Below are 16,837 nucleotides of genomic sequence, written 5' to 3' on the forward strand. Positions count from 1 at the left end.
TACCACTACCACCATCCTCGCTGTTTCTAGAACGACACGTACTGTACGAGTTGTATTTATATGTACAGAGTGTCGTTTTAGAAAAGGTGAAGATAATGGTACTGTATGTCTGATTCAGCCTTCCAGTAACTCTTAATGTGTTAAAAAGCTTTGTGAAACTGTACAGGGCTACGCTTACTGGTCTGAACATGCGCAGTTCGTGAGAGACCAGTGTTTGTACATAAAAGCGCCAGCTTTTGACGATGGGACACCAAATAACACAACACCGTGTGCCTTCAATACCATGGCATGCTCACAAACGAATATGGAATATCAAATTTAAAGCAGTGAATAATCACTTTTTGGGGCAAAGTTAAATGATTTTACTCTTTGATATATTGATTTTTGAGTCTAACATAAAAAATAACCTAATGTTTTTAATATTGATAATCTAAATATGAAATATCTTCACCGAAGATATTTCATACCCCAAAGTTTTTCCATACAACACTGGGCGCCCGGCCACGCATGCGCAGTAGGGAGGAAACAATGTTTTTTTCTTTTCTGAGAGGCGGAAAAAAGATACCGATATATATTTAAATAAGTAACGGATGGCCGATAACCCGATTTTGTTATCAGCGATAAAGTATCGTGATAACTTATCACAATAACGCCCAGCTATGGGTAAGTAGGAGGAACTTTGCACGTTAATAATACCAAACTATTTATGCATCTCTGGGCCATCATCGCGGCTGTCCTGACGTACTAAAAACTACTAAAATGAAAAAAAACATGTAGGTACTACAAGGACTCTAACTGCTAATATGAACTTCAAGCGTGGGATTTTATAGCACAGCAGGCTCATCTGGTTGGCCCATCCATTTAACAGCACGACAAGAATATACAGTGGAAAAGGTCAGATGGGCAAAAAAACTGCTGGCAGCCTGCAAGTTGATATCCGGGAAAGCTGCAATGGTGGCTATACGGACTGGAAGGGTGTGCCATGAGCAGTGTTCGGTACTTGTGTTCAGTCTTGAAAATTAAATAGCACATCAGATAAACGAGTGTGGAAACTATACGTATCAAAGTTTGTTTCTACTTATACTTTATCCGGATAATAGTGGTACAGTAGTGGCAGGTTGGGGAGCGCGTGGTGAGGTGAGGCACAGTCACTGGTCATTTGAATATATTATTCCTGGGCTGCCTCCTCGACCTTGAAATATACAGAAATCAATGCATAGATGTAGTGTGTTTCACTCTACATTTTCCCGGTAGGTTCGATGGCACCCCGGCACCAAGTGGTCATTGCCGCGCTGTCTGTTCAGTGCCTGTCATAGGTTATGCAGGATGGCCAGTGGTGCCCTTGTTCTGTGGTAACTGCAGCTGGTGAGTTACAACTTAATGAGTGTGACATGACTCTCACGCCAGACAAGCTATAGCTGTTCCATCGACTTACTTCCCTTAACATGACTCCCTCCCCATCCAAGTTAGCTGTTCCATCAGTTTCCTCAGCATGATACAGCCCCTTCCTCCAAGCCCAGGTCGCTGTTCCATCAGTTTCCTCAGCATGATACAGCCCCTTCCCAGCCAAGCCAAGTTAGCTGTTCCATCAGTTTCCTCAGCATGATACAGCCCCTTCCCAGCCAAGCCAAGTTAGCTGTTCCATCAGTTTCCTCAGCATGATACAGCCCCTTCCCAGCCAAGCCAAGTTAGCTGTTCCATCAGTTTCCTCAGCATGATACAGACCCTTCCCAGCCAAGCCAAGATAGCGGTTCCATCAGTTTCCTCAGCATACAGCCCCTTCCCATCCAAGCTGTTCCATCAGTCCACTTGCCTGGAGAAACCCTTGTGTGTCGTAGGGTGGGCGAGGTGACGCACCCCTCAGCCTATGCCCCTGTTGTTTGATTTGTAGAACACATGAGGCCACTTGCCGATGTGAGTAAAACTAACCTTATGTAAAATATATGGGTCTATATTCCTACAACACATATCCTAATCTGGTTGATGATAATAGGCTGAGAATCTTGTAGATGATAATAGGCTGAGAATCTGGTAGATAATAATAATCTGGTAGATCATAATAGGCTGAGTATATAGCCCCCAAAATTAGCAATCCTCGACCTTTACACCTGGCCACAGTCCTTCAAAATATCCTTGATTTTCACACCTGGCCACAGTCCTTCAAAACATCCTTGATTTTCACACCTGGCCACAGCCCTTCAAAACATCCTTGATTTTTACACCTGGCCACTGTCCATCAAAACATCCTTGATTTTCACACCTGGCCACAGTCCATCAAAACATCCTTGATTTTCACACCTGGCCACAGTCCTTCAAAATGTAACGTACCTGCCGACATATCAACACCGCAGAAGCCAGTTAAAAGCCAACTGGGAAAATTGGGAATAATCCCTTGTATATGGCCATGGTTATTTACCGGATCCAGTTTCTCCTCAGCCGAAACAATACCCGTAGAGGTTAATATGTCATAAGTAGATAAGGGAAAGAGAGAAATACGAACTACAGCTTGGGTTAGCACCCTGATATAAATCCAGCCGAATCCCTATATTTATATATATATATATATATATATATATATATATATATATATATATATATATATATATATATATATATATATATATATATATATATATATATATATATATATATATATATATATATATATATATATATATAGATAGATATATATATATATATATATATATATATATTTATTTATTTATTTATTTATACGTTAGGACTTAGAAATTAAGGGAAAATTAAGTTTAGAATTAACATACAAAAAGTCAACCTCAGAAAGGCAGAGGAAGGATAGATTAATGTACCAAGCTGAAAGGCGAGAAAGAAAAGTGTTGGAACCTTGAGGTAGCCACGTCAGGGGAAAGGTCACGAGTTAACCGCTCGGCCTGACGAGATTCATTCGGGGACTTAACCTTTCCACGGCACAGGTGAGGGCGCGAGACAGCTAAAGGCCGGTGTCCCGGGGTTAGGCCAGGGGAGTGGCCCGCCATCTTGAAGCCGCCCCAATTGAGAGTCAGGAATGGACCCAGACGCCAGTGGTGAACAAGGGTCATGCCCTCAGTCATGAGTGCCTGAACTGAGCCGAGGTAAAGGCGAGCCAGTCCAGTACCTGCCGCCCCCGAGATCAGCAGGCTGGTGATGGGAGTAAAAACGGCTCCGAAACCCCGCCTTTAGGCACGGCATAACAGCCTATAGTGAAACTCTCAGGCCTCCACCAAGCCAAGGAAATTGAGTAAACGGGTGGGGCATCCGCTTGGTGGACGAGGGGCAAACAGTGACCTCACCCCCCCTTTAGCTGTAACAGTCTGATCTTTCTCTCATACTTACCTTTCTCTTCCTATTTTTGTCCTGAGTGTGTCATGAGTGTTTTTATTTGTGTATGCACGCCGATGCGGGAAGTTGAAATCGGATTGTCTACTCAATCGGGCGGTAGCCCTGTGATATATATCTACATATGGTCATCTCTCGTGTGTAGCATTTATCGATAAGAATGTTAGGAATTAAAAGAAAGATTTACCATTTTGTATTAACCAAAACATGCTACACTTCCATCGGGAGTGAGGATTAAACCAATAAATTGTATTCTGTCTATGTCCAGTATTAATGCATACAGCCTTCCTAGCCTAAGGTGCAGTCTTGCAATCTCCCTCACCATGACCTCCGAAGGTAACCACGACCCCACACTACCAAACTTGGGACTGAGGATACCATCTACCTCAAGGAACAACCCATAGTAAGCTGGGGAGCGACGGACACTATCTACCAGGTGGGACAGTTGTTAAAGTCAAGTGTTGCCAGGCCTGCCCTTGGCAGGGAAAGTCTGGGGACTAAACTGTTAGTTTAGTTCCGCCCCACCTGGTTCATAGAACTGCCGTTCCTCACTTACAGGCTTTGGAGGTTGTGCCATATTGCAACCTCCTGGTGGCAGCTTACAGAGAGGGAACAGCAGGGAATCGAACCCAGCTGTACACTCTGTGAGGTTGAGGAATCTTAGCGTCACTATTGTTCCTCTTCCTCCCCCTTTTTTATATTTTTCAACCTGTGATGGCCAGGGGTCGAACCCGGGGCTGTTATAAAAAAATCCTTGATTTTTCACACCTGGCCACAGTCCATCAAAACATCCTTCATTTTCACACCTGGCCACTGTCCATCAAAACATCCTTGATTTTCACACCTGGCCACAGTCCATCGAAACATCCTTGATTTTCACACCTGGTTACAGTCCATCAAATCATCCTTGACCTTCACACCTGGCCACTGTCCATCAAAACATCCTTGACCTTCACACCTGGCTACAGTCCTTCAAAACATCCTTGATTTTCACACCTGGCCACTGTCCATCAAAACATCCTTGACCTTCACACCTGGCCACAATCCTTCAAAACATCCTTGATTTTCACACCTGGCCACTGTCCATCAAGACATCCTTGACCTTCACACCTGGCCACAGTCCTTCAAAACATCCTTGATTTTCACACCTGGCCACAGTCCATCAAAACATCCTTGACCTTCATGCTGGCCACAGTCCTTCAAAACATCCTTGATTTTCACACCTGGCCACTGTCCTTCAAAACATCCTTGACCTTCACAACTGGCCACAGTCCTTCGAAACATCCTTGATTTTCACACCTGGCCACTGTCCTTCAAAACATCCTTGATTTTAACACCTGGCCACAGTTCTTCAAAACATCCTTGACCTTCACACCTGGCCACAGTCCATCAAAACATCCTTGATTTTCACACCTGGCCACAGTCCTTCAAAACATCCTTGACTTTCACACCTGGCCACAGTTCTTCAAAACATCCTTGACCTTCACACCTGGCCACAGTCCATCAAAACATCCTTGATTTACACACCTGGCCCCATTCCTTCAAAACATCCTTGATTTTCACACCTGGCCACTGTCCTTCAAAACATCCTTGATTTTCACACCTGGCCACTGTCCTTCAAAACATCCTTGATTTTCACACCTGGCCACAGTCCTTCAAAACATCCTTGATTTTCACCCCTGGCCACAGTCCTTCAAAACATCCTTGATTTTCACACCTGGCCACAGTCCTTCAAAACATCCTTGATTTTCACCCCTGGCCACAGTCCTTCAAAACATCCTTGATTTTCACACCTGGCCACAGTCCTTCAAAACATCCTTGATTTTCACACCTGGCCACAGTCCTTCAAAACATCCTTGATTTTCACAACTGGCCACAGTCCTTCAAAACATCCTTGATTTTCACACCTGGCCACTGCCCATCAAAACATCCTTGATTTTCACACCTGGCCACAGTCCTTCAAAACATCCTTGATTTTCACATCTGGCCACAGTCCTTCAAAACATCCTTAATTTTCACACCTGGCCACTGCCCATCAAAACATCCTTGATTTTCACACCTGGCCACAGTCCTTCAAAACATCCTTGATTTTCACACCTGGCCACTGTCCATCAAAACATCCTTGATTTTCACACCTAACCACAGTCCTTTAAAACAACCTTGATTTTCACACCTGGCCACTGTCCTTCAAAACATCCTTGATTTTCACACCTGGCCACTGTACTTCAAAACATCCTTGATTTTCACACCTGGCCACTGTCCTTCAAAACATCCTTGATTTTCACACCTGGCCACAGTCCTTCAAAACATCCTTGATTTTCACACCTGGCCACTGTCCTTCAAAACATCCTTGACTTTCACACTTGGCCACTGTCCTTCAAAAAAAACATAAGTAAGTTGAATTATGAGACATTCGTGACATTGTACTGCTCAGAATTCCACTTTCCTGTACATCCACACAACCTCTGTGTGTCACAAGCTGCACGAGAAATTTATCCAGACCTGAAAAGGTAGAAACATATTTTCCAGCACCAGGGATTGAACCCACGGCCAGCTATAGACGGGGAAACACTCTTCCACTAAGTTGGTCAAAGAGGTATCTACCCTGCTGGCTAAGTGGGTTTGGGAGGCTTTCCACATCAGGCGGGTCACTACACGGCTCCCTTTCCATTAGACCAATTTGTGTGTTGCCTGCTAAAACTTCTGTTTGCCATGAATCCTTTGGAGAGAGTGGGCATCCATCATACTGCTCCCAACACAGGGGAGGCACAACAGAACACAGGAGAGGCTTTCACTGCTTTAGCCACCACTTGTATTGGCCAGAATTCCACTTTCCCGTACATCCACACGACCTCGCATGTCACGAAACACACAAGAAATTGATACAAACCCAGAAAGGGGGAAACACAGGGCCATATTTTCTGGTGGGGCTAGGGGGGCTATAACCCCCCAGTGTTTTCCTAGAAATGCTTAATTTTCCAAAAAATTCACCCAGCTGTGCATGCTCGCTTTGCTCACCCCCCTACCCCCCTACACTCATGAACCTATGATGCCCTCTAGTTCCCCCCCAGAATTTACCATAATTACAGCCCTGAAACGAATGGTTCTGGGGCCAGGCATCAAACCTGCAATAGGCCAGATGGGAAACAACCCTTCTACTAAGTCTGCCAAAGTGGTGCAGTACTACACTTGCTAGGTGGGTTTGGAGGACTTTCCACACCAGGCAGCTGATCACTACACAATAGCTGCAAGAAACCTATAAATTTACAAAATAGTATTCGGATTAGAGGCTGTTAAAGGCAATACTAAAATGCAGAAATTTTGGGTTACCTTTTCACTAGTGAGGGACCAGAAAAGGGAACATTTTGGGTAATGGTACTCTTCACCCTCATGTGAATCCACTACAGCTTCAAGTCAGTTTAGTTTATGAAGCGGCTGCTTTGTGGTGGGTGATGGCTCAGTGGGTGCAAGCAGGATTTTGTAGAGGGAGGAGTGACCTTTTTCCTCTATATTTTTGTTATTTGTTTCATGTAATGTTGATCATTACTGCTCACGTAAAGTTGCACTGCATTCAAACTTACCAAACCTGTCAACAGCATATATGTTTTTGTGATCAGAAAAATTCCAATTTGTACCAATAATTATTTGTTTTCATTATTCAAAGAGGTATTTTGGGTATACTTCAAATAAGTTGTACAGAAAAATTGCATTGCTACATCATTCAGTTCAAACTAGAATAATAACCACACATTTACACTTGATGTGCATTTCATATGTATAAACCTTAGTCATCACAGCCTAAGTATGTAACAATATAATCACAAGTTATGCCATCAGTGATGCCCGGGTTCATGGCTCACCGCATAACAGTATTAAGTGTTGAGTTATGCTTTACTGATCTTACATTATTCCCTACAGGTGTGTGGAACTGTGTGAAGAGACAAAAAGTGAAAAATGAAGTCCATGATAGTGAGGGCAAAATTTACTGATGTACCAAGGTGTGGCTCAGCGACAGGCTGCAGAGTTCAGGTAAATGGTAAAAAATGTGTCAAATTTTGCACAAAAAGCAGTGCCCTTCATGGATCAGTTAAGAGCCCATTTTTAAGTTGATATGTTACATAGAAATATATTTAAATGTGGCATGAATATACATGATGTACTGGGTCTGCTGAAGATAAAAAATTGGTTTATCAATTAGATGAACCATGATCCCGGGGTATTGAATGGGGAACTTAGACTATATAATTGCTCCAATAAATGGCCAATTGATCTGTAATGGACAATAGCAGCATGATGAATGGTGGTAAGTCCCATGACAATTACACATTAGGTAAATCTAGAATTTTGATCATCCCACCAGTGAAGAGAATCAGGCTTGCTTGAGTGTTCCGGCTTTAACCCAGAAACGATTGCATTCTTACTAGTAACTGGCCTAATAAATTGTTTCATTAAAATCCTAGAATTGAAAGAGAAAGTAGCTAGTTTCAGGCCCGGATTAAACTTGCATTGGGTCCTATGCCACCCACACTTTTGGGCCCCCTCCCCCTTGAATAAATTAGGCAAGATCTGGACAATTTCATATTTTATTGAACCATCAGAATGAATTAATGATACAAGATATTTAATACAGAGTGTCATCATCTTTATTTTCTTTATATTCTGTATTAGCAGCATACATACCATACTTATGAACATAGGTAACTATAGCAGCTACACCAATGCCCGTTTTCTTGATTTCTCTTGTGAAAACCGTTCAATTATGGTTTCAAATGTCATTGAGGAGGTGACATCATTTTCAATTGACACAACAGATAAAGCATTCAGTCATTTTTGAGTCATTGTTGAACGAAATCTGTTTTTGATCAAAGACAGTTTGGAAAATGAACGTTCACCTTCGCAGACTGTGACTGGTAATGTTAAGAACAGTCGCAGAGCAGTTGAAACATTGACAAATGTTGACTCTACAACTGGATTCTTCCTTAAGTATTTTAACAGGACATGAGGATCACAATCCAACTTCAAATGGGCTACAAATTCTGAGAATGTTACAAATTCATCCTCGCAGTGGGGTTCCAAGTCATTGATGTATTTTTTCACCAAGCTGGATACATCAACTCTCAGCTGTGCAGTATCATTCTCCCTCAATGACTTGATAAAGGCAAAGTCGTCAGATATCTTGTGATAAGCCTGGCGACGTTGAGCTAAACTTGCAAGTAACTTGTCAATGACGACAACAAAACTCTGTACAGGGAATTTTTGTGCATCTTGAAGATCTGCATCAGGTTCAGCAGAATCATCAGCTTGACGCCGCCGTTTTCTCTTCCGTACCTTTTCTGATACATATACTTGCTGAACATTTTCCATGAGATTTTTTGCATCATTCTCCAGTTCATCAAATTGTTCACGAAGCTCAGCAACAAAACTTTCAAGTGATAGAAACAACGATACAGCCATGTTGATATAAATATTTGTGCTTTGGAGAAGAGTACTAGCTTTCTGAAAGCGCTGGAGGATCTTGTTCCAAAGAACACACATAAATGCATTTTCAAGAAGGCACATTTTCTCTGCAAAAACTGATGCAGCAAGTCGAGCATCTCCTTTTACTTCCTCATTGTCTGCAATTTAATTTAATTAACATAACATAGATGCTAGTTAAGTGCAGTGCTTTCACTGATTCAGAATGGAAATGCCAACGTGTGGAAGATAATGTTTTTAGGGTTAGAATTCTACCATTTTCATTAGGTGACAATCCCTTTGTTAGTGAATTCCAGCACTTTGTTGATCCAAATGAATATGCATATAATTCCTGCACAAGTCCAAAGAAATTGCAAGCATCCAGGCAACAGTTGACGCTGGCAATCCCAACTATATTTAAAGAATGTGCTGCACATGGAATGTAATCTACTAATTAATGGATTTATTTCCTTAATTATTTATTTATTTATTTATTTATTTATTTTTTTTTTTTTTTACGTCTTGGCCTATTGCACCGGAAGGCTTCTTCCCGGTGGATCCTGAGTTCCTGATGGTCGGCCCAAGGCTTCTTCCCGGTGGGGCGTGATGGTCGGCCCAGCCCGTTCTGGCGCAGGCGAGTGTTTATAGTGGCGCCATCTTGTTGCTTGTAGACCAGCATATCTCCCTGACATATTTGCAGCGTTGTCATAACTTTGGCCTCTGCAGTCATCAAGGGATAGAGTAACTTTCTCGAGAGTTTTCAGTACATCTTGTTGAAGACTTTCACCTGAATGGCTCTCATTTGCCACCAAGAACGCCTTCCTAGCTTCAGTAGTTTTTGCTCGAGCTCGACCAGAAGTCGCAACGAACATTCGCCGAATCTGACTCATTTCATGCGCTGTGACAAAAAACCTTCCTGACGCCATAAAAATTAATATATCTGCATAAAAAATCATATATGAACATTTCAATATGTTGACTATCTTGTATTCAAACCATTGTAAGATATTTATATAAAAAGTTACTAATTTTATATAATCATTTCATTATATAAACCAACCTATATTAAGCGCCTTATTATATATGTATATATATATATATATATATATATATATATATATATATATATATATATATATATATATATATATATATATATATATATATATATATATATATATATATATATATATATATATATATATATATATATATATATATATATATATAAGCATAAATGGTTAGAAATAAGGTTGAATACTAAAAAAAATATGAAATAACATGTATAATAAGGCGCTTAATATAGGTTGGTCTCTATAGTGAAATGATTATATAAAATTAGTAACTTTTTATATAGATATCTTAAAATGGTTTTAATACAAGATAGTCAACATATTGCAGTGTTCATTTATGATTTTTTATGCAGATATATAATTTTTTGTGGCCATACTGGTGAGTTGCCGGTTTCCCGCCGCCCGCCGGCGCTGTTGACTTAACTGTATTGCCAACACTTGTAAACAAGTTCTCGCTATTTTATTTTATCTATTTATTTATATATATATATATATATATATATATATATATATATATATATATATATATATATTTATTTATATATATATATATATTTTTTTTATCAACAGTCCAACGAAGCATACTGATCTCCCTGAGGCTACGGGCATTTCCGGGATTTCCATTATGTGGGGGCCCAATTATGGGTCGGGTCTATCAGGTTTTGTGGGCCCCTCACTGATTGGGGCACTATGCCATGGTGTACTTGGCGTATAGGATAATCCGGCCCTGGCAAGTTTCATATTTTATTTGGCATTGGCCAAGCCTTACCTTGATGTTTCATTTTAATGAGGGACATTTTTAACTGAATTTTGTCCGGGGTCACAACTGTACCCAGTCCCTTGGCGGGAAGGAGACGGAAATGCAACACCCCTCATTTTCTTCTTTGCAAGGGCTGAGGCAAATTACTACAATATTTCAATAAAATTCAAGTAATTTTGTATGAAAATATAAATATAGATTCAAAATTATAGCAGAGAATAAATCCTTGCTGAAGCCTGATTTTACCATTATCAGCTTGATAAGAGGGTGTCAAGAAGCAATTGGAGTTGCAAAGTTTTCCCTACAATGGCATCTTTTCTCCGAAGAGTTCGGCTCGGCTTGAGAGTATGCGCCAATATACACTCCACTACAACCAGTCCAACGAGAAAGCGGGGAACACGTATGGCGATGAGAAGGAGCCCAGCGGTGGCGTCAAGCTGCATATGAGGAATGAGGTCACAAAGATTTTTTCCTAGGCCTTTAAATCTTGCTCTATAATATTCAATGTACGATTCTGTAACTTAAATACTGAAAATAAATAAAGAAAACCCTGAGTTCTCCAGAAATGCAACAGAAAGGTAACAGTTTTCGTTTTGACTCTCAGAAAGTGGACATTTTAGCAGATGGGTGGGGGTGGGGGGGGTCGTCCGACACCTTCGACCCCTCCCCCCCCTGTATCGGTGGAAGGCTTGGTTACTCTTGGTGTCCTGGGTGGGTGAGATGCGGGGGTTCCCATACACCTGCCTGCCACCTGAGGGAACGGACAGGTGTAAAGGAAGGTTAACCCGGTAGCTGCGGGGATCATGTTTCTTAAAGGCTCTTCCCTCTGAGCAAGAAAAATTAGAAAAAATCATCCCTCTTACAAACCATTTCATAATATATATCAACGCATTTGTGATCAGTTTATGCATCATCTAATTTTGGGAGTCTATATCATGGCACAAATTTGGCCCGTCGCTGCTACATGGTAAAGCTACAAATTTGGCCCCTCGCTGGTACCAGGTTAATTAACGCTCCCTGCCTACTTCCCCCCCTCTACCCACCCTACTTACCTTCTTCCTCAATTATTTCATAACTTATTTTAGCCAGAGTTCCACCTCCCTCATGCCCTCCTTCCCCCTAGCTTCCCTGTCTCCTATCACTTCTTTTTATCTTCACTTCTATCCCCCTAACGTGTTCCTTCCCCTAACCTCCCTGCCTACTTCCTCCCCTCTACCCACCCTACTTACTTTCTTCCTCAATTGTTTCATCACTCCTCTTATCCAGAGTTCCACCTCCCTCATGGTCTCCCTCCCCCTAACTTCCCTGTCTCCTATCACTCCTGTTACCCAGAGTTCCACCTCCCTCATGGTCTCCCTCCCCCTAACTTCCCTGTCTCCTATCACTCCTGTTACCCAGAGTTCCACCTCCCTCATGCTCTCCCTCCCCCTGCTTCCCTGTCTCCTATCACTCCTTTTTACCTTCAGTTCTATCCTCCTAATGTGTTCCTTCCCCTAACCTCCCTGCCTACTTCCTCCCCTCTACCCACCCTACTTACTTTCTTCCTCAATTGTTTCATCACTCCTCTTACCCAGAGTTCCACCTCCCTCATGCTCTCCCTCCCCCTACCTTCCCTGTCTCCTATCACTCCTTTTTACCTTCAGTTCTATCCTCCTAATGTGTTCCTTCCCCTAACCTCCATGCCTACTTCCTCCCCTCTACCCACCCTACTTACTTTCTTCCTCAATGTTTCATCACTCCTTTTACCTAGAGTTCCACCTCCCTCATGCTCTCCCTCCCCCTGACTTCCCTGTCTCCTGTCTATCCTCCCACTTTGTTAGCCTGCCCGCTGCAGTTGACACATATTTCACCTTCACTGGTAGCCTGGTAAAATATACTCAGAGGTCTTTCTCTGCCTCTGTGGTGGATAGTGGAATGTTTCCCATGTGGTACTGGTGTGCTGGATATCCCCTCCCAAGGTGCAGGACTTTACATTTTTCTTCATTGAATTGTAGCAGGCACTTTTTGTTCCATCCATGTAGCTTGGTGACATCTTGTAGGAAATCCGCAGTCAAGGGGTCAACTATTCCAGCATTCCTTCTTACCTTTATTAGTTTACCTCCCTCACATACTCCTCTTACTAACCTCCCTGTCTCCTACGTCCCCTTCAATTACTCTAGACTACCGGTATTTCATCACTCCGTTTTATCTTTAGTTTCACCTCTTTCATACTCCTCTTAATAACCTCCCTGTCTCCACCGTCCCTTCCAACTACTCTTAACTATTTCATCACTCCTTTTTATCTTTAGTTTCCCCTCCCCCTAACTTTCCTCTCCTTTACCCCTGCCCAGCCATACTACAGGCCCGGCACCACCGCGGAGAACGGCGTGATCCTGACGGCGCAGGTGGTGCTGACGCTGGTGGCTGTGCTGCCCTCCATGCAGGGGAAGAACCGGGCGAGGGTCAACATTGCCAAGACCAATGCCATCAGGTGAGGGAGGGAATAGTGGATGAAAGGGGGACGGCGGCAGGGTAAGGAGGGATACTGAAGGAAGACGGGGTAAGGTAGAGAGGAAGGACATGGGGTTAAGATCTAAATAAGTTACTCAAAGACTGTGCCTATGGGTTCTATGACATAATATATAAAGGTACTTGGAGATATCATATTGTTGTGCTGGAAGCTTCCTCCGGCGACCATAGGCCTCTAGAAGGCTCCCGGAGAAACGAGGCGGGAGGGCAAGGCAGGCCGTCCAGGCGCGGCCAGGCGCCAGGCGGGAAGTGTTGCCAACTCGCATATATTTTTGCTACATGTTCTTGTATGATCTAAAATATACTGTAACATTCTAGACTGTACTGTTCTGGATATATATAGGAGAAGAGTGCGAGAGAGGGCCAGTCCCAGTCATAGTAAGCTAGTGGTAAGTGAAGAGTCAGAGTGAAGCGTACTACTAAGAAAGAATATTAAACTACAGAAGCTGTGCAAAATGTTTACATATCTCCCTCCCACGGAGTCTCTTGACGGCGACACGAAACCCAAGTAACACGTCCGGCATAACAATATCATATGCAACAACAGATTCAACACACAATTAATATTTTGCAAATTTAGGTCACTATCTGCAGTAGCATTAAAATTGCTGCCTACTAACGGTTTCAGGGGTGTAATGTGTATATTATAATGTACATGTGTATGTATGACTGTACGTGTGGCGACATCCGGTCGGTGTCGCACAACAGGATGTCTAACAACACGTCGTGCTTTTGGCCGTGGGAAGCTGTGATGAACTGACACTAGGATCAGCAAATGATGACTTTCATCAACAGTTTATGTGACAAATAGCCTTTCCGAGCTAACCTTTTCAAATTTCTCGGAATTGGAGTCAGCTGTCCATGACTCTCTACCGGTTTACCTTGCCCCATATGTACATTACCCATCGCTGATCTTGCCGGTGGTTCTTTTTATCATCATTGTCATCCCCCTGTTCTGCCTTGTTAAGCGGGCTCTGAGTTTATACAACCATCTTCAGGCAAGAGTTGCCCCACCGCGCTGAGTTCGTACGCATTGTGACTCGAAGACTCAATTTGTATCAAATCTTCTTCAAGGATTTTTTTTCTTTTCTTATTACTATTCCAAATAGCTCCATTACCATGTATCCTAATTACAATTTAGTCAATTTATTTTTTCTAGGATATATCTTGTAAATCACTGTTCGAGCTATTATTTTGTGTTCTCGGAATAGTGCTGAGCTACCATGTCCACGACTCTAGCCCTGTTTACCTCGCCCTGTATGTACTTTGCCCATTTATTGTTACTTCCATGATTATTTTTATTGTCATTGGCATTTCCCGATGTTGTATCGTTAGGCGGGCTCTGACTTGTATATATATTTTTTTTACATGCAACCATAATAGGCCCTGGTTTAACTAGTACACATTGTGCGACTTTAACATGGGTAGGTACACTGATTTTAAGGGTTGGGTGAGCCGCGAGGTCGCGACTTTTTCCGTGACCGAGCGATGTAATGTGTATATTATAACATACATGTGAATGTGTGAATGTATGTCGTATCGCATGGCCCAGCGGCGCCAGGACGTTACACACAGATGCTACGTTGTGCTTAGAAGGTGCTCCTTGCCGTGGGAACGGTGTTGATTCAGCAAGCATGGTGCCGCTGGCCGCTCCTGTCCCGGGAGACGCCGGGGCAGAACAGAGCGGGCGGCGGGCGAGAGCACAGGACTTCTCGGAGCGTGCGTACAACTTACGACTCGTCCACAAAATACTGTAACTATTCTGTGAATATATTTAAAAAGCAATACAACCATTTAATCAACCAGAGAGAGAGAGAGTAAATTAAGTGAACTCAAAGTGAACTTAACGGTTCCGCTCGGCCAACACATAACTCACATCACTTAACTAAAAGGCTATTGTGCTGTCTCACGACTTCTATCAACTGGAGAAAGCAGGCAACGGTACACCGGACCTGACGTGAGATAACAGTTCGCGCCTTAATCAAAAACACACAAAAAAACAGCTAACAAAAAGGCTAACAGGGGCCGTGTTCCCCTATTTTTCGCAAATAAAACGTTAACAAAGCGTCGGACAAGGATGTTATTTTGGCAGTGGATGTTTGAGACCCCGACCTAATGGGCAAAAATATGATTTGGTGTCACATGTGGATAATGAAGCACTTACAAGAGTAAATTTAGGGTAAACTTGGCTAAAAGTTAAAGGCACTGTGAGCGAGGCTAGTCCCGCCCCGCTCATCTTCTCGTGACGTCGATGTGACGTTTAGCTCTGACGTATGAGTAATCATCCATCCAACCAGCAATTATGTCTTACTGCTTCACACACACTCACACACACACTTTGGGAGTGACTATCTCAGAGAACATGTCACCAGACAAACACATCAACAGGATAACGGGACAAACTATGAATTTGCTGAGGAACATAAGGACGGCATTTGTGTATTTGGACAAGGAGATGATGAAGAAAATAATGGTTACAATGATAAGGCCAAGGTTGGAGTATGCAGCAGTGGTCTGGTCTCCTCACGAAAAGAAGAATATAAGAAAGCTGGAAAGAGTACAGAGAATGGCAACTAAGATGGTACCGGAACTTAGGGATCGGACTTACGAGGAGAGACTCAATAGCATGGGGCTCACAACCCTGGAGAGAAGAAGAGAAAGAGGAGACCTGATAGCAGTGTACAGGGTGGCGAGCGGGTCGGAGAATCTGGACAGAGAGGACCTGTGTATGTGGAGCGAGAGAGAAACAAGAAGACATGGAAAGAAGTTGAGGACGACCACGTGTAGGCGAGATGTGAAAAAATTTAGCTTCCCAAACAGAAGCATTGAGCTGTGGAATGGACTGGAGGAGGAGGTGCTTTGTGCAAGAAATATTCATGATTTTAAGGAAAAGTTGGATAAGAGAGAATATGGAGATGGGACAGCGCGAGCGTAGCTCTTTTCCCGTATGTCACAACTAGGTAAATACAACTAGGTAAATACACACACACACACACACACACACACACACACACACACACACACACACACACACACACACACACCGTAGCAATAGTTAATCTACTGTAAATATGGATGTTCCTTATATGGACTATCAGTTGGGGAGAAACAGTTTTACTCGAAGGAAATCACTTATCCTTTACTTGGAAAATGTGACTATTGGTAGTACATGCTGCATGTATGTAAGCGAGCAGTAGTTTCTGGTTTCATCCCTTGTTGGTTCACCAACCTCCCCCATACCCAACCTTTCCTTCCTCACACAATCATCCCCACCCAACTACCCAACAACACCTTTGTCGTTGGCGGGGCTAGCCTCGCTCACAGTGCCTTTAACTTTTACCCAAGTTCACCCTAATTTACTCTTATAAGTGCTTCATTATCCACATGTGACACCAAATCATATTTTTGCCCATTAAGTCGGGGTCTCAAACATCCACTGCCAATATAACATCCTTGTCCGACACTTTGTTAAGTTTTATTTGCGAAAAACAGGGGAACACGGCCCCTGAAACCTTTAGTAGCTAGGAGCTTGGCAAGGCTCTCTAGGAGTCTAGAGCATCTGTTGTAGTAAAACCTGACAAAGTAGGCATTGGTATACAAGTCTCAGGCACTGGTATATAGCTAAGCCTTCAGTAACATCACAAACAATTGCTCTTGATTTTTATTATGTGCGATCGTACACTCGTGG

This window comes from Eriocheir sinensis, unplaced genomic scaffold, assembly GCF_024679095.1.
Source record: "Eriocheir sinensis breed Jianghai 21 unplaced genomic scaffold, ASM2467909v1 Scaffold328, whole genome shotgun sequence".
NCBI lineage: Eukaryota > Metazoa > Arthropoda > Malacostraca > Decapoda > Varunidae > Eriocheir > Eriocheir sinensis.